This window comes from Pteronotus mesoamericanus, unplaced genomic scaffold, assembly GCF_021234165.1.
Source record: "Pteronotus mesoamericanus isolate MK-2021 breed Mesoamerican mustached bat unplaced genomic scaffold, CSHL_Meso_final scaffold_167, whole genome shotgun sequence".
NCBI lineage: Eukaryota > Metazoa > Chordata > Mammalia > Chiroptera > Mormoopidae > Pteronotus > Pteronotus mesoamericanus.
In genome coordinates, this window is record NW_026555308.1 from 37,175,268 (window position 1) to 37,201,080 (window position 25,813).

A 25,813-nucleotide genomic window follows, 5' to 3' on the forward strand; every position below is an offset into this window, starting at 1 on the left:
AAAGGCACATTTCTAACTAAACGGACAGATTTGACTAAAAGTAATTTAGAATGTAAATGGTCAGTATGGGGAACTTTTGAATTCCCCAAACTTACTTTTCTTAAAACCAAATTGGATAACCATAGTTCTAAAACTGTCAAAACCAAAATGAACACCTACATCGATTAGTATTTTGAGGCTTCCAAATGTTACCATGAGTCTAAATCGTCTCTGCAGAATAAAATTTCAAAATCAGCTGAGACAAACAGACAAACACTTAAAGAAAGACAAAATGATGCTTCAGGCCTCATGCCCCTCTCCCCGGTTCCTTTGGCTCAGGCTCCACCTCGCCAGACATTTCCTCCTCCGCTGAGCCTCTCCCCACACCCTCTTCCTCTGAATCAATCAGAACCTTTCTTTTAAAACTAAGCCTTCCAAAGATCAAAAGGCTGAATCCCTAATTTCTTATATTCCCTGGACTAAAGCTGAACAGTGAGTCATAATGAAAGATTTTCCCAAAGAAACTGAAGATCCTCACTGATTTGCTGAGGAATTTAATATAATCATTCAAAGTTATCAATCTGGTTTCTCTGATTTATATCGACTAGCTTATATGCTTGTTGGTGAAGGCCAGGCTCAGCGTTGGATGAAAATTGCTGAGTGGGAAAATCCTGAAAGGTCTTTAGGATTACAACCAGGAGATTGTCCCACTGACTTGTTATATAATCAGGACCGGGGAAACTACTGACTTCACTGGACAAATCCTAGGTCTTTCTCAAAGTCTGTTGATCAGAATAAAATTCATGCTTGCGCACAAAAGTCTGATGAAGCTGTTCACATCATTGATTTCAGATTGTTTTCAAGGAAAATTCTGGTCTCCTTTCAGATTAACAGTCTGCACTGAGACTTTTATTTATTTATTTTTTTTAGTTAAAAGGGTCAGAATGTAATGGGAGACCATGTCCGCTCTAGATTTGGTCAGCTAGGCAAATCATCTTGCTCACAGCCCACCTAGATAAGTCACCTGAGGGAAAAAAACCACTGAAATTCTTAGTTTTCAACTCTGGCTGATAACTGACCCCATATGAAACCAAAAGCCTCCTAATTTCTGCTATTACTGCAAAGAGCCAGGACATTGGAAAAGACATTGCCACAAACGTAAACACTTCAGGTGTCTTCAGCTGTATCACCAGCCCTTCCAGTGTCCTCCTCACTCCCAATGATGGGACTCTGAGGAATGATGGGGACTCTTCCCAGTCCTCCCTCTTACTTGGCTCAGAGGAACCACTTCCCAGTTTGGGAACGCATCTCTCTCTGTCCTTTACCAACACCTACGCCGCACTCTCCACGCTACTGTAAAGCATGCCCTGCCTCGAAGTACTCAAACAGTCCAAATAGTGAGGGTCTCCCATAAGCCTCAACATGTTCCTGTCTCTGAACCTACTACCCCTTTTGTTTGGGCCCTTGGAGAAATATCCGGCATCTTCTTAGTTCCTCCACCCCTATTCATTTATTAGGCAGAGACTTCTTAGAAAAGAACCATGCTGGGATTTCTTTCTTCCAAAAGTGAGAAATAACTCTGTAATTTGAAAGTAGCCATTAAAATAGCCAACCAGGTGAAGTACAGGATCCTTCAACATCTTTTACTTGCTCCATTTCTGATGGTACTATGGCTCAATCTGGAAGCATGGACCATTTATTCCTATTAGATCAGCCACCCTTCTCTTTATGGGCAAATCATCTAATATTGGCAGAATCCACCACGTACTTCCTATCAAGATTCAAATAGATTCATCAAAACTCCTTCCTAGAATCAATCAACACACCATAAGTAAAGAGAGCGTTTAAGGTATAAAGTCTGCAATAAAAGATTAAAGAAATCAGGGCCTCATCATCCCTTCAACTAGTGCCCATAATATTCTTACTTTACCTGTGAGTAAACCCATGGGCCAAGGGTGGGGGTTTGCCCAGGCCCTCCCAGCGATAAACACCATTGCTATCCCTTGGCACGCTGTGGTGCCTAACCTTCATGTGCTGCTGTCACCCATCCCAGCGGGAAGTACCTTCTTTACTGTAATTGATTTATGCAGTGCATTCTGTAGTGTTCCAGTTGATGAAACTAGACAATAGCTTTTTTGTCTTCACTTGGGAAGAAAAACAATTCACCTGGACAGTAATGCCTCAAGGTTTTACTGAGAGCCCTTCTAATTTCTCACAAATCCTAAAGATTTATCTGGATGATACCAACTTCCCTAAGGGTTCTACTTGCAATCTACTATTTTGTTCCAGTCTACAGAGGTTGCAATAGGTGGACAACTTGCCTCTTTGCTCTTCCTCCCAAGTTTTTTCACAGGAAGACAGCATCTACTTGCTAAAACTGTAGCCTTTAAGGGATCTAAGGTCGCCAAAGAAAAATTGCAATTTGCCCAAACCCAAGCTCTATATTTAGGACACCTGGTATAAGAATGAGGCCTCAGCTTCAGAGAGGCTTCCCTGTGATCTAAGTTTCCAAAGCCCAGAACTGCACATCAACTGTGAGGTTTTATCAGGCTAATTGGTCATTGCCAACATTGGATCCCAACTCTCTCTCTTAGGGCCAAATCTCTGTAGGTTTTACTAAAGGACAACCTTAACCTAATTTTATGAGAAGAACAGGACGGCATAGCCTTAAAGCCTTTAATTTTGAAAATGAAAAGGAATGTACTTACCCCAAAACATGGGGACCACCACTACCCACAGAATAATATAGCCAGACTCTGGACCCTGTGGCACAGAGGTATCCCTCTTGCCTTAGAGCCATTACTGCCACTGTCCTTTGGTTAAATTCCCTGAGGAGATTGTGGGATCCCCTTTTTTTTATCTTTGTATCTCATGTAGTAAAAAACCTCCTGAATTCTCATCATATTTAACATTTTTCAGTCAGGCACCTCACCTTCTATGAAACCCTTTTGTTAGTCATTCCTCACATAACTCAAGATTAGAAATCTAACAATTATTGGTTTGGTGAAAGGAGAAAGCTCTGGTTTGGGCCAAATAACAGTCCAGTCCTTCCAGAGACTAAAATTCTCACTCCTAATGCTGTATGTGCATTAACCCATTGGTCCTCTGACAAAATAAAAATATTCATGAATTAATATTGGTGGGGAAATAAGAGCCCACAAAAATAGGCCTTTTCACTTGTCACACTTGTCCAAAGCCTGTTCACACTACACCCAGACATTTTATATTGCCTACTGGACCATCTGAGTTTCAGCAAGTGGATTTCATATAGCTTGCCTGTCTCAGAAATATCCAGTATGTTTTGGTCACGTTCTGCATGTTTTCTCACTGGAATGAAACTTTCCCATGTAGACAGGCTGCTGTCTCTTCTGTGGTTAGCGTCCTTTTGCAAAAGAGTGTTCCTCCCCGGGGCTCCTCTATCGAGCTCCATAGTGATTAGGGAACTCATTTTACCTGTCAGGTGTCTCCACAAGTCTGTGCTGTTTGGTCAGTTTTACACTTTCACTGCACTTACCACCCTCAGTCCTCGCACCTTGAGTTCAATGCACTAATAATGGCATGAAGACTCAGTAGGCAACATTTGTAAAAACCCTCCAAATACTTGGCCAAAAGCATTGCCCCTGGTCCTTCTAAATCTCAGGTCAGCCTTCTTTGGGACTCATAAACTCTCACAGTTTGAGGAAGTCACAGAGTGGCCAGTGCATTGGCCCTGCCTCTTTTGGTCTGTAGCTGATAAGAAAAAGTACACTTCAATGTTTTAAAGGCCTACTTGCTTCTATCAAAATTAACCATGTTCTGGTAGAGCAATCTCTACACAGTGCGCTCCATGGAGACCACCTTAAGCAACACACTTTGCACCTGGAAATTTTGTCTATTGAAAAAGTCAACAGACTCCAGGATTCACACAACACATCTAAAGAGAGCGCTCAATGCTGACTGGATCTGCACACCATCTGATGACCTAAAGGTGAAGATTTCCTGAAATTGAAGCAGGTGACACCTGATGAAACAGCTTTCTCAAGATGTTCAGACCAGGCTGCTGGGAGGTTTAAACCTACAGAAATCTCTCTTTCATCTGGACTATTAACTGACTCTGGATTCTTATATAATTGAATCTGTGAATTTGCAACCCTTTAGGCTGTATTACTGATAAGACATTTTGTTCCAAACAGTTTCTTTTGCAATGATGATACTGTTTAATTGCTTCATCTTTTATCCTACATTGTGTTTTCTTAAAGCTCTTAATTCTTTCATTTCTGAATGTACCTTCTCCATTTTCACTATTTTAAGATACAGACTTTAAATGGGAAATGCCTGGGAGATCTCCCTCCTAGTCTTTCTTGTGACTCAGTAGTGACCACAGTAGTTTCCAATCTGTGCACTTTTCCTCTGATGTGGGACACAACATCAGGGAATGTCTTTCCCAGCATCAAGAGGCAAAAGGCCACTGAATCAGGAAAAAACTGACTTTTGATAAGCAATGCTTTTATAGAACAACCCTGATCAAAAGAGGAGAAATATGAAAATTAACAAACAGAACCTTCAGTTAAAACAAAGTCAAGAGGCTTGAAGAGAAAACTGTCACTAATGTGTCACTCAATGCACACGACTGTCCCCAATAGGAAGAGATTGTACGTTGCATCTACAATAGGAACTGATACTACTTTCCTGCCTCCACAGGAGGAAGAAAAGATTCCTTCTTGCTCAGTAACAGCTCAACCAATGGGACACTGCCCTGGCTCAGTCAATGAAAAGTCACTATGCTTGGAACTTTGTTTTCTCCAGTGGACTCTTCATTTACAACTGCTTCTTCCAAGTCCATGAAAAAGTGTTCCTCTCCTTCATTTCTCTGGACTAACACATGGTTTGCTATTAGATTGCAAGTCCTCAAATGCAATTCTTCGTTTTTCTGGAATAAACCCATTTTGCTAGAGAAATTTCTGGCAGTCTATTAGTTTAAGGTCAACACACACACACACACACACACACACACACACAGCACAGCACTTGGTGGATCTCATTGGATTTTGAAGGCACTGTATACCTTTTGGCATGTTCTCTGGTCCTCAGGGCTAATCACCCACCCAATCCCTAACTCCTAGTTGTATAGCTTCCCTGGTTGTTGTTCTACTTCACCTTATTTTTCCTAATGTTACAATGATTTATTCATTTACTAAAATATAAAATGGTGTTCAGTCTTAGTGTCCTCAAACTGTCCGAAATATTGGTTCTATTGATGGCCCAATTCCTCCCTTTTTGCTACTGGCCTTGTAAAATGAGTGTCCTTTTCTGTTTCTCCCCCTTCTCCGACCAACTCTTCTCCCTCTAGAGATCCTCTTCATTGATTTAATGTACCTAGAGGCCTAGTCCTCAGCCCAACTCTATTTTCTAATTGCAATTTGCTTCCCTAAATAATTTTACTCAAAATGAAGTATATAATAGTACTTGGCACCATTTCTCATTACTTTCTTTCTTACATAAATGACTCTTAAATCATATCTCAGCCAAAACCTTTTTCAAGGGCACACCACAAATTTCTGTCTGCCTGAAGGATGGCTTTGCTTGTGTGTACAATTGATACCTCAAATTCTCAACATCAGAAATATAATGCATCATCCTTCCTTCTGAATTTGCTCTCTACAATGGCTTCTAAACTTCACTCAATAACAACACTTTGTATTGACTTGTCATTCTACCTGTTTAAAATCTTTTACTATACCAATGCATTGTAACCCTAATTAAGTTCTTATTTCTTACAGGATCTGTTGCAATAAGCTTTTAAGTGGTCTTCTGGACACTGCACAGTGATTACAAGATTAACTTTCTCAAGGTGCTGACACTCTCTTTCTTCAATTGATTCAGTGGTTTCTGGCTCTCAGGTTTAAGCTCCTTGGTTTACCATTCAAGCTGTGGCCCCTCCCTGCCTTTATAAACTTATTTCCACCAATTTCCCTCCATAAACTCTACTTCAACAGAAACTTGGGATGTGTGTTGAAGCAGAAACTACAGGACATAAAAGCCAAGCAAATCTGTATTCAAATCACAGTTATTCAACTAAGTGACCAGGGATCTTGGGCCCTTACCCTATGCCTATCATGTTCAGTTTTTCTCATTCAAAAAATAGTATAATTAATTCCTGCTGTAAAGCCTTGCTGAGAAAGTGAAATTGATATATACAAAGCACCAGTAGGAGAGCAAGTAAGTACTGTTTTACTCATTTCTTCTCCCTTTAAATATATATGTATATCTCCCAAGATTTCCAGAAGCAGGACAATTCACCAAAAGCCAACTTGCCCAATGGCCAGTATGCCAAATTTAATTGACTTTTTGGCATACTGGGTTCAGTACATTGCCAGTATAATCCAAGGCTACTGCCTCTGTGCTTTGCTAAGATTGTTATATTTGCCTTTATGTCCTTGTCTATGGAGTCTCTCTGGTCCTTGCCATCTTCTCTCTTACATTTGAAATTCCACTGTAGCTTCCACAGTGACTATGTCATCCCTTACCTTCTGAGACTAACCAATGTGGCCCCTGAAATGCAGAAAGACGTATGTTTGGCTAACATTTTAAACTACTAGTGGTGGTTGTTTACTGAGCTGCTTCAGAGACACCTTCTTCTAAATCCAGTCTTGATCGTAAGCAGCCTGCAATGACCTCATGCCAAAATTCACCTAACCATCCAGAATGTTCTGCTTCGCTCAATTTTCTTAGAACTCTCAGATACAAAGGTGGAATGACAGGTCTGAAAAAGACTCCTCTTATTTTCATTTTTCTCAGAGGAATGCAATGTAAAATAAATACCATAAAATTCTATTTGCATCTTGTCATTTATTTTGTCTTTTCTTTTGCTAACATTTGATTTCATTTTTCTAATTACTTCCAAAATGTAAATAAACATCCCCTCCTTCTATTTTTCCATTTTACCTATTATTCTAGTTGTTTTAGCTCTGTTATTAAAGACCCCCCCCCTTATAATTAGAGACCTCATGTTTTTATATTTTGTCTACAGCAGCATCTTTCTAATATGGTCCTTTGAATGTACTAGGTTATAAACAGTTTTGAAATGAAAAAAGGTTCATTATTTTGCATTAAATGTGATAGGGTATTATAAAGAAATACAAACAAGATCTCAATCCACAAGGAATTTACCTTTTTGGTGGAGACATAGGTTACTTACAAATGAACAGTTAATAACTATGCAAGGTCACGCATGATTACAAACAAGTTCAACAGAACAAAAAAGAGGCAAATGGGAGACATCGGCTCTCAGCTAACAGCAATTTCAAGTAGCAACTTGCCCTCTATCTAAAGTTCTATTGGACACTTTTCAATTCTTTGGAAGGTGGAATGATACAGTGGAAAGAGACTTCCTTGAAGTTTGACAGATGTGGATTTTAATATGTTTTGGTGCCACTTAACACTGGTTATCAGTATTTCCTCATCTAAAAAAGAAATAATAATTCATACACCACAATAATTTTTGAAAAGAGTGTTAGAGACAATATATGTTAAGTGTTTTATATTTACTAGTGACTTAACAAACCTTAGTTATTACATTGCTTTAGTCAAATAAGTGAATTTGGTCCATCCCGGCATAAAAATGTTCTTATCCTGTGGGCTCATATCTGCCCAGGGCTGAGTGGATCCCTTCTACCCTGGTCTAGAAGTTTCTGTGGAGTAACTTCTTAGCCAAGAGGTTAAATAGCACTCAGAGTCCTGTCAGGCCGGGAAGTACTAACTATAGCCAGTATCAAGCTGTGTCAGTTTGGCTCCAGCACTGACCTTCTCTTGTTGTTCAGGGCAGGTGTCTTAGGACAAGGCTGTGAAGAAAACCTGGTGTGTGGGGAGCTGAAACAGTTCCAACCTCTCAGAAACAGGGTGGCCCACAAAAGGACTGGGAGAAGGGCAAGCCCACGGATAGCTATGTACAGGGTGTTTCATGGTTCCAGCATTAGAGTAAAAATAGATATGACAGTTTTTTGTAAATGGAGAAACATGCTGAAGGAACATCCCCTCAGCAGACATAGGATGAAGGAAAAGACAATAAGGAAATTTCACTTCTATTATCAGGTAATTCCAATCATAATGAAAGGAGTTGCAAGATTTCACATAATATCCTCACTTAATCTTTACAGTGAGATAAGGTTTATCATTCCCATTTTAGAGAAGATGAAATAGAAAGGGTAAATAAATATACAAGACCATAGAGCTAAAAAGCAATGAAGCTGTAATTCAAACTCTAGGAATCAGTAAGAATAGTCTCTCGTAGACGGTACTCTTTGGAGAACTGATTTATGGAGTAATGTAAGAGCTCTCAAGAACAGTGCATAGATTCTGGTTTAAAAACAAAGTAAAGAAATACAAATAAACAAAAATACGAATCTAAGAAACTAACATTTTATTTTTGAAGTTTTTCCATTCCTTTTTTTTTTTTTTTTACATTATCATGTAAAGGAAACCTAACAAAGATCTCTTGCAACCCCTTAGTGAGCAGCATGGCTGCAATCCAATGCACTCATGTAAACAGTACCGGATAACCACCCGCAGCATGAAATCTAAGACAGCTACATGAGCAAGCACGTGCTATACAGATACCTTCTGAGTTGATGAGGATTATCTGAAGTACTGTTATAGGTTGAATGTCTGTGTCCCTGCGAAATTCATGTGTTGAATTCTAACTCTCAATGTGGCGGTATTTGCAGGTGGGACCTTTGGGAGGGTGCCTAGGTCAGTGGCGTGGAGCCCTCCTGAGTGGGACGAGGGCTCTTATTTTAAAAAGTCCTTAGAACTTGTATACCCCTGACGAAAGAATAGTCTTCTCTATCAGGGAAGGTTATCCTCTTCAACCCAGTGAGTAGCTGCAGAAGGGACACAGGTGGAGATGTGAAGGGGAAAGGGGACAGAGAGCTCTCATACCTTTTCACCATGTAGGGACACAGGGAGGAGAGAGCCCTCAATGAAACATGAAGCAGGTCTTACCAGATACCAGATCTGTTGGCACCTAGATCTTGGACCTCCCAGCCTCTAATAAAACTGTAAGAAATAAATTTCTGTTATCTATAAACCACTTAGTCTGATATTCTGTTATAGCAGTCCAAATGGACTAAGACAAGTGCTCTCCTGAGGAAAATGATATTTGCAATCAATAATTATAGCTACAGATATGTGGATCAGCTCCTCTCTGAGTTTGCTAAAGGAGTGGCTTGGTATAGAATACATTCAAGCATATAATTTATTACAATAAAGGGAAACCACCAAAATATTCTTTTTCTATTTTCCTTTTCTTATCAAACTTCTACTCATTTCTTAAAAGAATTTGCTCAAGTCCCACTACTTTCATGAATAATATCTGATTTGCCCTGCTAGAAATTAATTTTTCTTTTATTTAAGCCTCTATAGTGTTTAATGTCTGCATGATTCTGGGCATTTGTTATAGCAGGAAGACAATGCTTTTTAAGTATTCCTTAATGCAATTGCTTTAAGTCTGTATTTTACCCAAAAGCCCTTCTGCAATTAAAACTAGACTGGGAGGCTGAGGTCTATAGCCCTAAGGAAGAAAAGAGGGAAAAGAACTCAATGCGAACAAAGAATTTATCTCCAGGCTTTTGAGTGTCAGAACAGACTTTTAAATAATTATAGTATAGACAGCCCTGGCTGGTGTGGCTCAGTGGATTGAGTGCCAGCTGGTGAAAAAAAGAGATGTCTGTTCAATTTCCAGTCTAGGGCACATGTCTGCATTGTGGGCCAGGTCCCCAGTAGGGGGGGTGGTACAAGAGGCAACCACACATTCATGTTTCTCCCCCTCTCTTTCCCCTCTATAAAAATAAATAAAATTTTAAAAAATTAAAAAATTATAGTATAGACAATAGTCCTGAAGGTCACTTTTAAATGCATTAGGTGGGACAAGAAAGAAAAAGTTTTGGGAGTTTCAAAAACTGTGCTTAAAAACCAAGATTCAAAGCTTGAAGGAAGAGGGCATGAAGAGGGCATAAAGTTTAAGTGGAAAAGTAAATTATTAGAGAGAGAACTAAGGGAGTTGTAAGAAGGGAAAGAAACATTGACTATGAAGAGTGTGGGCAGGCTGAATACTTGGGATGGAGTGGACAAAAAAAACCCAACCCATTTGGGCATGAATCTCCACCAGGCTTTCAAGGGTGTGGCCTAGGAAACTGAAAGCCTTGTAGTGGATGTTACCTTCCAACATGGCCCTGTGAGTAGAGTAAGGACTGAGAGTGGTAAATGACCAAGTAGGTCTGGATATAGCTTTACGAAGTCCCAAACAACCTGCCCAGGTTGCTGTCATCATTTCCTCAGAGGGGTACAGAAGTGGCAGAGAATGAACTGGAAAGCCCCCAAATGGTGAGGTTGAAAAAGAGTCTATGGACCTCATGACTGGAGGCACTGGGCGAGACTGGAGGCCTCAACTGTGTTTGCCAGAGCACAGAGGGGGAACATGATGAACCACGCAGTTCTCAGTGGTAGCCAGTGAAGGCAGCCACAGCTGTAACAGCCTTGTGGAAGGGAGGAAACATTAGCACCCATCCTCCCTGAACTTGAACAGCACCCTGGGGGAAAGCAGCAGAAGGACAAGGGAAAAAGAAAACTCTTAAGAGCTAGGTTCATGCTTTTCACTTAAAATTTGTTTAAGGCATTTAGAAATGGGGACTTATTAAATAAGCCAATTTTTATTGCACTCTGAAACACTCAGGATAAGCCTATCTATTGGATTAGCCAAAAAATTTGTTCAGTTTTTTCTGTAAAATAAAAGACAGATTTTTCATTTTCACCAATAACTTGGCTGATTTGGGTAGTTTGAGTATGCTAGCTATCTCCCATGTGGTATAACATCAATTGTTCTTAATTAATGTCTTGATCTGATTACTATGAACTTCAACTGGTCTACTCGTCTGTGGAGCATTGTCCAGTGAGAAATCTCCAGCACGATACTTCGCAAACCACTTTTGTTAAGTTCTATTAGTCATGGCACCTTCTCCATACACTGCGCAAACCTTTTTCTTTTTTTTTACATTTCAGTTGTGTTTTTACCTTTCTTGAAATAATAAAACATAATATGCTGAAATGTTGCGTATTTTCTTCCATCTTCAATATAAAATGGCTGCACAAAAATTCACCAATTTTGTTGTGTTTTATTTAAATGCATGCCGATATGACAGCTGTCACAATACAATCTAACAGAATTGTTTCGAATGAAGTTAAAGACAACTAAGGGCTACTAGAGTCACCTTATAAAAAAAACAAACTTTTTGGCCAACTCAACACTTTGGTTCAGTAATTGATTCAAGAATGAGTAAAAAACTCAGGCTTAAGCCAAACAGTGTTTGACATTCTGCTAGCCAAAGTAATTGGTTCAGGAATGATCATGTAATCTAAGTTGGTTCAATCAAGACATTTGTGTATGCATGAAGGAGGGGGCCTATTGTCTTGGCTGTTGCTGACAAATGCAGAGGAGGCAGGCTTAGGATAAAATTAACCTCTTGGAAGCAAAGATTGAAAAAGCAAGGAAAAAAAACAGAATGAGACAACGGAAGGAAGACACATTCAAATTATAGAATTTTGGAAAATAGAAAATTTGAAAGAGGATAAAGTAATTGACCCATGGTCTTACTGCTCAAGAGCAACTTATGGTTCATTTTGGTTTCTTTAATTGGATTCTTGATTTATATTCCAGGTTATTTCTTATAGAACATTTGTGATGGGATTTTATATTATCATTTAATATAATGATATTAATCATTATATCATAATATTATCATATCATAATATATATCATAATATATAATCATAATATTATATATGAATAAATATAATATTAGGGATTCACAAAGCCTGTGCCTGCTAGGGACAGGATACACCTAAAAAACTGACCCAAATTCAACTTTTGATCTCCTGGTGATCACTTAGGAGTGTTACAGGGTTGCTACAGCAGTTTGCAGTTGGTAAGCTGGCTGTCACTGGCCTTTGTGGAGGTGGACAGCTAGGGAACCTGGGACCTCTGACTATGAATACTTCTGTGTCTCTTACCCAGTAGGGCCATATCTTTGCAGTAAGTTGGAATTTTTTGTCCATATTAAAGAACTTGTATTCTCTACTGGCTTCCTTCCCTGAGTCTACTGTGACAAGCTGGCAGTCATGATATTAACAGCAGCTAGCATCTAGCACTTATTCACCAGGTCCTTGACATGTACTCACTCCTACTCTTCATGGTCATTATATCAGTTAGTTACTGTTATATTATAGTTCTATCCCTCCCATTTTACATATAAGGAAACTGAGACATAGGGAATTTAAGCAACTTGGCCAAGTACACAGCTAAGAGCTTATGTTTTTACCAATGTGCAAAAATGCCTTACTTGTTATATACTATACAATTATTTGAACATTTCCCATGTTATTACAAACACTTAATACATATTTTAATGACCAAATAAATATTACATCCTTATATAACCCTATCTTTATTATATAATATTAAGGTTATTTCACTTTTAAATTTCATAAATAGTCTTGCGGTAAATATATTTACACAGAAAAATTTTTCTGTATTTCAAACTTATTTATTTATTTATATTGAAAAGATTTTATTTATTTATTTTTAGACAGAGGGGAAGGGAGGAGAAAGAGAGGAGAGAGAAACATTAATGTGTGGTTGTCAATCACGTGCCCCTAATGGGGCCTTTGGCCCACTACCCAGGTATAGGCCCTGCCTGGGAATCAAACCAATGGCCCTTTGGTCCACAGGCTGGTGCTCAGTCCACTAAGCCACACCAGCCAGGGCTTGTATTTCAAAGTTTTTTAAGAAAACATACTCAAATGGAATTATGAAGTATAACGGTATGACTACTTCAAGGTTCTTAGGATAAATTGCAAATTTCTTCCCAAAATTGTTGTATCAATTTACTTCCTCAACAAAAGAGTAGGGAAGTATTCCCACCAAACTCTCACTATATTTGGGTCTTAACAGTATTCCTTTGTCAATCTATTATGAAAGATAAATAATAATATATGATCATTCTTTTTCTGATTTGTTTTTATCAGTAAATAATATTTTGCAATAATTAAGACATGTAGATAAAAGAAATGACCTGACTAATGAAGTTAACACCTTAAAATTCAACCCTGTATTTAAAACATTACTGAAATAATGAATTATTTATATTTAAAAAGAATCCAAATACAATACAACACTAGTAATACTAACTTGTATATCAATACAACACCAAGGAAGTAGCTAAGGAGACAGTACTATTCACAGAGAGCCACTGAAATAAAATGACTTACACCAAGGCCACATGCAGATAGCACGGTGTTTAAAATGCCCGTTTTACATCTGTCAATTAAAAGAAATAATAAAGTTTATATACAGGGTGGGGCGAGAAATATATATCACCACATTTTAATCTCAAAGTATGAAATGTTTCTTAAAAATTAAAAAAACAAACAATACTCACTAATTTTTCCTGTTGAGTCACTTGATGCTTACTTTAACTTTTAAATGCCCTTTCCACTTAATGACCTAAACTAGAAACTTGAGAAGCTATAAATAGTTCCATTCATTTTGCACCATGATCCTCCCTCCACCATTTTAGTGCTTTATGGCCTCCCTAAGGAATGTGCTTGGGCCAGATGGCCCTCAACCCAATTTCCTGTAAATATTCATTTTTAATGATAATAATTAAAAACACTAATTTGATCTTAACCAAGGCTATTTCTACCGAGGCCTCTTGGAACTTCACAAATACTAATTAAGCCTCAGATATGAGACTTTCTTTTCTAGTCTTATGAAATGTCTAAGACTTTGTCCCCAAAGCTATATTCTAAGCATAAACAATGACATCAGTCGCAGAGGCAAGAGTTCAGCCTTGTCCTTCCATGAGGACACCAGGGTGAACTTGTACTGTTTGGTTCCAGTTTGGGCCATGCCATCAGGAGGAAACATCGAGTCTCTTCTCCAGGCAGAGAATGACTTGCTGTGGGTCTACATAAGGTTGCCCATATCTTTCCCTTAACCTCAGGAAAAACATTGATGCAATAGTTTAGAGCAGTGTTTTTTAAATTGAAGGACAAATCTTAAAACTTGTGTTTTTAACCTGGGGTTCACAGAGTTCCAGAGGGTCTGGGGATAGAATTCAGTGTGTCAATGAGCTTGAGAGGAACAAACAAACTGGCATCATTATTTTCACTAACCTTTAACTGAAATGTATTATTTCCTTTAATTACTAATGCCACAATAGCATTAGTAGTACATATGACTTTGTCACCAACAGAAATGACAGATATTTTGATATCACATTAGGTTATGCAAGTATCTTAAAACTTTGCATGCATTACTACTTATGGATTATGGTAGCTTATTTATGGTTTTACTTTAAAAGCCATATATTACTATATTACACATTTGAGAATATTTTAAGAACTGTATTCTGAGTTTTCTTTTATAATCTAATGTACCTTATTTTATGCATGAAAATAATGAGAGCAGAATGCACATTTTTCTCACGGGCATGTGGAATATTTTCCAGGATAGGCTATATGTGTTAGGCCACAAAACAAATGTTAATAAATGTGAAAGGGTTACAATCATAGAAAGTATCTGTTCCAACAGCAATATAATAAAGCTAGAAATCAACAACGGAAGAAAAACTGGAAAATTCATTACTGTAGAAATTAATATAATCTTAAATAATCAATAGGTCAAAGAAGAAATCACAAAAGAAATTTAAAAATGGAAAAAAAGACAAAAATACAACTTTGCCAAAATTTATGGAATGTAGCAAAAGCAGTGCTCAGAGGGAAATGTATAGCTGTAAATACCTACATTAACAGAAAGAAACAACTCAAATCAATGACTTAACTTTACACCTTAAGGAACCAAAAAAGAAGAGCAAATTAAAGTCAGATCTGGCAGAAAGAAGAAAATGATAAAATAAGTGTGAAGATAAATGAAATAGAGAATAGCAAAATAATAGAGAGAATCAATGAAACCAAAAGTTGATTATTTAAAACAATCAATCAAATTAATAAACTATTAGCTAGACTAAGAGGAGAGAGATGCACAAAACTAAAATCAGAAATGAAAATGGGGATCTTACTACTGACTTTGCGAAAAATAGAATTGTAAGAAAATACTATAAACAGTTATACACAGATTAGATAACCTAGATGAAAAGAAATTTTCAGAAATGCACATATTTTCAAAACTGATGAAAAGAAATAGAACATATGAACACACTTATAACAAGTAAGATTTAATCAGTAATCAGCCTCCCAACAAAAAAGTGCAGGACCATGCTTCATTCACTGGCAATTTCTACCAAACATATAAAAATAATTAATACCAATCTTTCTCAGACCATTGTAAAATAATAGAACAGGAGGGAAACGTCCTAATTTACTCTATGAGGCCAGCATTACCTTGATACCAAAGACCAGACAAATATACTACAAGACAAGAAAATTACAGGCCAATATTCTGTATAAATTATAAGCAAATTCGGCAAGTTACAGGGTAAAGATTAATGCATAGTATTAGCTGTAATTTTATATACCAGCAATGAATAATACAAAAAAAAAGAAATTAAGAAAACTATTCTATTTATCATGGCATACAAAAAATAAAATACCTAGGAATATATTTAATGAAAGAAGTGAAAGATGTATATTGAAAATTAAAAGAAGCTGTTGAGGAAATTTTAAAAGATCTAAATAAACAGAAAGATAACCTATGCATAATATTGTTAAGATGTCAATATTACCCAAAGTGATCTACAGATTCAAAACAATCCTATCAAAATCTCATCACTCTAAAAAAACCCCTCATCATTCTTTATCACAGAAAAGCTAATTCTTAAATTCATATGCAGTTGCAAACCAAAAATATTGAAACTGATTTAAATAGTCAAAACAATCTTGAAAAAGAAAAACAAAGTTGGAATTTTCACTTCTGATATCAGGACTGATTACAAAGATACAGTAATCAAAAGTGTGACACTGTTATAAGGAGAGACATATAGACCAATGAAACAAAATCAAGAGTCTACAGATAAACTCATACCTCTATGGTCAATTGATTTTCAACAAGGGGGCCAAGATCATTTGGTGGAGAAAGGTTAATCTTTTTCACAAATGTTTCTGAGATAACTGCATATCCACATGCAAAAGAACAAAGCTGGACCTCTATATCATATTAAAAATTAAATAAAAATAGGTCAATGATATACATAGAGAGCTAAAACCATAGAATTCATAGGAAAAAACTGTAGTAAATCTTCACAACCCTGGTTTGTTAATATGGTTTCTTAGATATGACACAAAAAGACGTGTAAGAAAAAGATAAATTGAACTTCATCAATTAAACATTTTTGTGCAGCAAAGGACATTAACAAGAAAGTAAAAAGGCAGCCTACAGATTGGGTGGAAATATTTCCAAATAACATATAAGATAAGGGTTCAGGCTCCCGGATATAAAGAACATGTATACTCAATAACAAAAATACAAGCAATGCAATTAAAAAATGAGCAAAGGTCTCGAATAGAAATTCCTTCAAAGAAGATATACACACGGCCAGAAAGCACATGGAAAGATACTCAACACCATTAGTTATTAGGGATTGTAAATCAAAACTGCAATGAGATACTGCTTTATACTCACAAGGTTGCTATCACAAAACAAACAAAACAAAGAATAAGAAGTGTTGGCAAGGATGTGAATAAATTTGAACGTTTAGACAATACTGGTGGAAATATAAAATGTTTTCACTAGCTATGGGAAAATGTTTGATGAATCCTCAAAAAAGTCAGGCATAGAATTACCATATAAACCAATAATTCTCCTAGTTATATACTAAAAATATTTGAAAACAGGTATTCAAACAAATATATGCACATGTTCAAAGCAGCACTATTTGTAATAGCTAAAAGGTGGAAACAATCCAAATGTCCATCAGTGGATGAACAGATAAACAAATTGTGGTATATACACAGAATAGAATATTAGTTAGCCATAAAAAGAAATGAAGTACTGATACATGGTATAACTTGGATGAACCTAAAAAAGACGTTATTCTAAGTAAAAGAAGGCAGACTTCCAAAAGGCCCTTTATCATATAACATCATTTGTATAAACTATCCAGAATAGGTAAATCCACAGAGACAGAAGCAAACTGGTGACTGTCAAGGAGTAAGGGAAGAGGGGAAGGAAGAGAACTTGCTTTTAAGTAGGCTCTTCGTCCTTTACTCTCTTGATGTTTGATATTTTCCCAGATTCTGTCTTTGGGTATCTTCTGAATACTCTTCCAATAACTGCCCCCACTCTTAAAGCTTAGAATATCACTAATTGGCTGATGATTCTGAGCTCACCATCTGTAGGAGCACCAGTTACTATGCAACACTAGACAAGTGATATAACATTTTGGAACTTCTTTTCTTTACATTGGAACATGAAGACAAAAATAAGATCAAGCTCAAATTCAACAATTGCTGCCTGTATTTCCAATTACTAATAGACATTTCTATCTTGATATTGTAGAGGCACTTCAAATTAACAATTTTTTCCTAAATTGGTTCTTCTGTCTGATTTCCAATATTAGGAAATGACAATTTCACCTGCTCAACTTGCCTGAGCACTAGAAACTCATTATTATTTTTATTTTGCTTTTTTTCTTTCATCCCTCCTTTGTCAAATTATTCTTCTATAGTATTATCGGTCAACTAAAATTTCTGGAAACCCCACCCTTTCTCTCAATTCTCTTTGCTATGGCTGTTGTTGAGACCTTCAATACCCAGATGACTGAACTAAAATGTTACCTGTTCTTGCACTGAGTCTCTGTTTACACTAAAATGCTAGCTTTCCTCAGAATTTCATACTCATTCTTCTTTTATCAGTCTTCACATCTCCTCTGAATGATCTAATTATTTTTCTTTGTTTCAACTTCTACTTATTCTCTGATGACTCCTAAAATATATTTATTTTTTAAATTCAGATTTCAAAAACTTCTATTATATTGAGCACCCCTTCAAACATCTTTACCTGTTTCTTTGATGTCTATAAGGTGACATCCAAAACTAAGTCCACCATCTTTCTCCCTAGTCCTGCCCATTTTCTATTACTGTTAGCAGAGCTGGTGGCCCATGATCTACCCTCACATTCAAGCATAAAATATGCCAGTGGAAGTGGATTGAGCATGAAGCTAAATTGGGTGGGGTCTAGCAAATTCTTATTTTATAATTTTGCATTATTTTTCATAAACAAATCCCTTAAATTGAGTATGCTTCAGGCTCTTAAAAATTGGAATCTACTTCTACCTGCAAGGAATCCATTATATTTCTCTTTCTCTTAAATTTCATTTGAATAACACTGATTTATTATTTTGCCTACACAATTGTGCTTAGATTCATTTTATTCCTTTCCATGTTTATATCTAATGTAGTAGCTTAGGTCTTCATCATTTGTTACCTGGAAGATTTAAACAACTTCTTCATGACCTCTTCAACTTCAATTTATGACCCTAACAAATTCATCATCCACACAACCTGTAATTGTTAATTAAAAATAATAATTAACCCTGGCCAGATGGGTCTGTTGGTTGAAGCATCATCCATACATCAAAAAGTACAGGTTCCATTCCCAGTCAGGGCACATGTCTGGGTTACAGGTTCATCCCTGGTTGGGGCATATATGGGAGGCATGTTTCTCTCTCTCTCTGTCTCCCTCTCTCTCTCTCTCCCCCACACACACCTCTTTCTTAAATCAATGAGCATATTTCTTTGGGTGAGGATTAAAATCTTCATCATCATCCTCACCCTCCTCATCATCATCCCTCACAAATATCACCTTGTGAATTTACTATTTAATTCTCACCCACTTTTTTTTTTAGGATAAAATCCAGGTCGCTTAGTATGACATTTAAGGACTTCTATGAAATGGCCTCATTTATTTATCATTATTTTTTTCATTATTGCCATTTTCCTCAATTATCACAGTCCTGTCTTTCATATTCTAGCAATACTAATCCACTTCGATATACCCTAACAGCCAAAACATTCTTTCTTTCATGCGTTTGTTCAGCTTTCCTCCCCTCATTAGGATTGCCTGTGTCTTTCATCTACTTGTATGAGTCTGCTCCAGCTGACTTAATGAAAAAACAAAGAAATAAAAAACAACAAAAACTGGATAACTAAAACAACAGAAACTTATTTCCTCACATTTCTGGAGGCTAGAAGTTACAGATCATGTGTTGGTCAATTCAATTCCTGGTGAGGGATCTCTTCCTGGCTTGTAGACAACTGCCTTCTCACTAGGTACTCACATTGGCGCATGCATCTGGACATAGAGTAAGCTCTCTGGTGTCTCTTATAAAGACATTAATGCTATTGGATCCAGGCTGCTACCTTTATTATCTCATTTAATTTTAATTACATCTATATGTAATTTGTAGCATTTTGTTTGATTTTTCTTATAATTTCTTTCCCTGCTGAAATTACCCATCTGATTATAGATGGTGTCCACATTTTTGAGTAGGAATTTTTAACATATTAATCTTCCTATAACTGAATAAGTTATTAAAAATTTCCCAGGCTTCAACATTCTCACCATGAAAAGACAAGAATAGCCCTACTTACTACAAATTAAAACTCTTTGTTTTAGATGCCAAAATGAGATAATTTCTATTGAACAGAAAAACTTTCAAGTGCCAACTATATAAATTGATTAAATGTAACTTTATTAACAAAAGCCAATAATGAAAAATCAGAGAGTATTTTAGAATATAATAACTTGACATAAAAATACAGATTATAAAAGGAAATTTTTTTCTATATAGAAAGATCCAGGCTTGTGCTTCTCAGGTTACTCTATTATTTTCAAGAAGTAAAAATATTTTATTCTATTTTAGACACTGATAAATAAAAGGAATTGTAAATACATGTCTTAAAAAATTGCATGTAGCCATAACAATAGCTAATATTTACTGAGAATTATATGCTACGTATTGCTCTAAATGTTTTACATCTATTAATTCATTAACACCTTATAATAACTCAACTAGGTGAGTACTATTTCCCTCACTTAATAGATTAGGAAACTGAGATATAGAGAGAATAAATTACTTGACCTAGATTACACAACTAAGTGCAGATAAGGAATTTGAAATAAAGTAGCATGGTTTTGGTGCCCACACCCATGGAAGTCTTCAAAAGCCTTTGAAACTGTAAATTTGAAAGTGATATATAGGGGAACATCAATTCATCTCTGTAGCAGTGCCAGCCAAACATAAACAATAAACATCAATAATAATGCCAATAATATAACATAAACAATAACATAAAAATGTCCATCCCTTTGCCCATTGCCAGTGTAACTGCCCAGAGTTTGGGGGTGCATCCCATCCATAAATTCACATGGTTAATATGTTCTCTCAGGATAGGATATACCTACTTGTCTATTTTCATGCAATACACCCGGAAAGATTTCACAAATCTTTCCAAAGTTGTTATTGTGATAACAAATACATCACAACCATATAGTGATGTAGGTCAACAGGACTGCAAATGGAGACTTCATTAGTTACAAATCTATTTTCAGTGAGTGGCCAATGAAAAAAATCATCAGACATATGATGAAGACTACAATTTAAAAGGAGAATAGCAAGCTGCATAGCCTGAAGAAATAGCCTGTACTGAAATAGAATTGGTACTAGAAGTTAGTTTTTAAAAGAAATCTCATTATTTTACACACAGACATATAAGCATACACATAGGCTTTCACTTGTGGTGATGGTGTGTTAGGCAATTTGCACTACCTCTTTGGTGAAGAACACTAGAACACTTGGTGTGAAGGCCAGAGAAAAAACTCTCAATTAACATCAAAGACCAAACGAGATGTTAAGGAATTTCTTGCTGAGAGAATAAAGCAAAAACAGATACAGTAGAGCCCTCCTTTTCAGGGATATTTGCCTGTATAGGTAAAGCACCTGAGAGGTAGAATTCCTTAAACAGTGAAGGGGGCAGGTTTCAGGATGTTTAAGACATCAGGAGTAAATATGCTGAAGAAATACTCATGTTCATATCAATTTGTTTATTCTTGGGGAAAGGGTTTAAAAGCAAGCAGATCTTTCATGGAACTTTCAGGAGCTAAAAGGATGGGTCTGAATTTAACTCCCCACAAAGGTAGAAACCTAATATAGCATACACTGTACCTGTGGTAGGGACAGTTAGGGGTTGCACTCCTAAATGGGGAATTTTGAAAGGTCATGTAGGTATCTCAGAAAATCACCAGCCCTTGATCCCAGAATTCGTTTACTCTTAGGTACCTGTCATTAGAAAACAAAGTTCCTCTCTGGTAGAAGATTTGGTCTAAGTCTCAAATTACTTCTCAAAAATAAATTTCCTAATAAATATTACAGCATATAATAAAAGATTATATGACATAAAAAGATAATAGTCAAAATTAATATGAACTACCAGCAACAGGGACAAAATGCGTATTTATGAATTATCAGATATAGAAAATAATGCATTCATAATTACTATTATCAATGAGATATAAACTGAATAATAGGTAGATGAAAAAAGTAAAATGTAAGGCCGATAACTGAAAAATAACTAGTTTTATAAAACTAAAAAATGTAATAATGAAATTAATGCAATAGGTAGGTTTAATACCACTAAATAGAAAATTAATAAACTAGCAGATAGATCAGAAGCCAGATAGAATAAAACATGGAGAGACAAAAATATGGGACATACATTGGAAAGAATAAGAGACATTAAAAGACATGTTCTATCATACTCGCACATTAATTTGATTTCCAAAACATGAGAGAAGAGAAATGAGGCAGAAGCAATGTTTGAAGGAACTGACATTTGAATTCAGATTGATGAAAGAAAACAGAACCTATTTAATAGGCCTAAAAAAGTGCTCATAAAATGACTAAAAACAAATCCATATCTAGCTACATCACAGCAAAGCTGCAGAAAATAAAAGACAAGAAGAAAATCTTAAATGAAGCAGAGAAATAGATTAAATTCATAGATGCAACACAAACTGACATTTGACTTCTCCATAGCAACACTGGAAGCCATAAATAAGCATAAATATTTCTTCAAGATAACATAATTAGAAATTGAATTGAATCCATTTATTAAATACCATAAAACAATTCTACAAAAAAAAAAATAGAGGTACAGATGGCTTCTCCAGCAAGTTCTATCAAAGACATTTTAAAAAATCTAATCTTACACAAAGTCTTCCATGGAATAAAGAAAAAATCATAAATCTCTCCCTCCTTCTTTTATGAAGCTAGCATAACCTTGTTACCACAATTTTAAAAAGGCAGACAAAAGAACACAAATACAGGACAGCTTCAGTCATAAAGATAGGTGCAAATATAACTAACAAAGTTGATATAATAGACATAAAGTTCTACACTTCAGTTAACTAGCATAAGGATCTATAAATCAAAACAGTAGAAATTTAAAAAAATCAATGTTGTTGGTTTAATAATTTAAAATACCCTTAAAAATTGAAGAGGACATTGATAATACAATTTTCTGACTTGATTTACAGAAATAAATACCTGTGTTCTATAAACTCTCTGGAACTTTAACAGAATGAACATACACAAAATAGAGCATGCTCTATTGTTTGGGAATTTTAATACATTCTGAAAGAGACTCCTAGAGCATTTTAGTTTTTGCTATACTTCAACTAAAGTAAGTAGAATAAAATGAATTAGAACAAATCTTTTTACCACTAAAAAAAATAAATAGAAATTAAGTAATTAAGACTGAAAAAACACACAAACTCTGGCATGTTTGCCAAAGGACCAAAATATACATAATTAAAGCACAGACACATAAATATTATGAGTATGAAAAGTACTGAAAAAGCATGTATACAGAGGCTTTTCTTAAATATGTGAAAATAAATATATAAAAATTATATAACCTAAACTAAATATTTATGTGAGTGATTTTCCAGGAAAATATTTAAGTGTGTAATTATTGTATTTTAACTGCTATAAACATAAGCTTTAAAAATCCACTTAAATTTAAACCTAGATGGACCATCATCCTAAAATCTGATAAGAAAATCACAAAAACAGAAAGAGAAAATGTGGTTCCTAAGTGTAGGTTCAACTGATCAATATTATATAAGTTCTTGTTTAATTAAGTCTTTATTGTATGGTTTTTTCCATTACTATTTAATCCCCATATACTTCCCTCCCCCAGCAATCACCACACTGTTGTCCATGTCCATGAGTCCTTTTTCCTTTTTGCTCAATTCTTCCAGCCACTCACTTCCTCCATCCTCCACTAGCTATCACCCTGCTCCCCACCTATGAGCCTATCCCCACTTTCCTTGTCAGTTTAGTTTGTTCATTAGATTCCACATAGGAGTGAAATCATATGGTGTTTGTCTTTCTCTGGCTGGCTTATTTCACTCAGCATAATGTTCTCCAGGTCCATCCATATTGTCGCAAAGGGTAAAATTTTCTTCTTTTTTACGGTCGAGTAGTGTTCCGTTGTGTAAATGCCCCATAGTTGTTTTATCCACTCATCTATTGATGGACACTTGGGCTGCTCCCATATCTTGGCGACTGTAAATAACGCTGCAATGAACACACGGGTGCTATGTTCTTTCAAATTAAGAGTTTTGGTTTCCTTTGAACATATTACCAGAAGTGGGATAGCTGGGTCAAAAAGCTGATTCATTTTTAATTTTTTGAGGTATCGCCACACTGCTCTCCACAGTGGCTGCACCAGTCTGTATTCCCACCAACAGTGCACAAGGGCTCCCCTTTCTCTACATCCTCGCTAGCACTTGAAGTTTGTGGATTTACTGATGGTAGTCATTTGTACAAGTATGAGGTGTTACCCCACTGTGGTTTTTATTTGCATTTTTCTGATGTTTAGTGACACTGTGGTTTTTATTTGCATTTTTCTGATGTTTAGTGACATTTAGTATATTGGCCATCTGTATATCCTGTTTGGAGAAGTGTCTATTCAGGTCCTTTGCCCATTTTGTTATTGGATTGTTTGGTGTCTTGGTGTTGAGTTTTGTTCTTTTTACATTTTGAATATTAACCCTTCATCAGATATATCAATGAATATGTACTGCCATATTGTGGGTTGTCTTTTTTATTTTGTTGATGATTTCCTTTGCCGTGCAAAACTTTTTAGTTTGATGTAGTCCCATTTATTTTTTTCTTTTGTTTCCCTTGCCTGGGGAGATATATCCAATAAAATATTGATATGAGCAATGTCTGAAATTTTTCTGCCTATATTTTCTTCTAGGATTTTTATGGTTTTGGGTCTAACATTTAAGTCTTTGGTCCATTTTGAATTTATTCTTATTTGTGGTGTAAGAAGGTGGTCTAGTTTCATTTTTATGCACATATTTGTCCAATTTTCCCACCATCATTTATTGAATAAACTATCTTTAGCCCATTGTATGTGCTGCTTCCACTGTCAAATATTAATTGACTATAAATGTGTGGGTTTATTTCTGGGTTCTCTATTCTGATCCATTGATCTATGTGTCTGCTTTCATGCCAGCACCATGCTGTTTTGACTACTATGGCCTTAGAGTGTAGTTTGATATTAGGTAGTGTAATTCTTCTTTGTTCTTTCTCAGGATCACTGTTGCTATGCGGGGCCTTCTGTGGTTCCATATAAATATTTGAAATATTTGTTCTGGTTCTGTGTAATATGTCATTGGAGTTTAAGAGGAATTGCATTGAATCTATAGATTACTTTGGGCAATATGGACATTTTAATGATGTTAATTCTTCCTACCCATGAATATGTTATGTGCTTCCACTTATTTGTATCTTCTTCAATTTCTTTCTTCGGTGTCTTATAATTTTCCAAGTACAGATCTTTTATATACTTAGGTTTATTCCTTGGTATTTTATTCTGTTTGTAGCAAATGTGGATGGGATTGTTTTCTTAATTTCCCTTTCTATTAGTTTGTTATAGGTATATAAAAATGCAACTGATTTCTGAATACTAATTTTTTATCCTTCTGCTTTATTTAATTCTTTTATCAGTTCTAGTAGTTTCTTGGTGGAGTCTTTGGGATTCTCTGTGCATAGTAACATGTCATCTGCCAGTAAAGACAGTTTTACTACTTCCTTTCCTATTTGGATGTCTTTTATTTCTTCTTCTTGTCTGATTACTGTGGCCAGGACTTACAGTACTACGTTGAATTAAGAGAAGTGAAAGCGGACATCCCTGTCTTGTTCTCGATCTTAAGGGGAACACTTGTAGGTTTTGCCAGTTTAGCACGATGCTGGCAGTAGGTTTGTCATATAAGGCCTTTATTATATTTAGGTGTGTTCCCTCTAATCTCACTTTGTTGAGAGTTTTTATTATAAATGTGTGCTGGATTTTATCAAATGCTTTTTCTGTCTCTGTTGATATGACCATGTAGTTTTCAGCCCTCATTTTGTTTATGTGGTGAATCACATTTATTGATTTGCAAATGTTGCACCAACCTTGCGTTCGCAGAATAAATCCCACTTAATCATGGTGTATGATCTTTTTGATGCATTGCTGTATTTGGTTTATTAATATTTTATTGAGGATTTTAGCATACGTTCATTAGGGATACTGGCCTATAATTTTCTTTTTTTGTAGTGTTTTTTTCCTGGTTTTGGAATTAGGATAATGTTGGTTTCATAAAATAAGTTTGGGAGCCTTCATATAAGTTCTCAATAGCAATTTCTTGGGGAAAAATCTTATCATGCCCAAATGATTATGTGAAATGTGAAAGCCTTAGGTTAAACAGAATTGCCAGACTTCTTGGAGTGTTTAA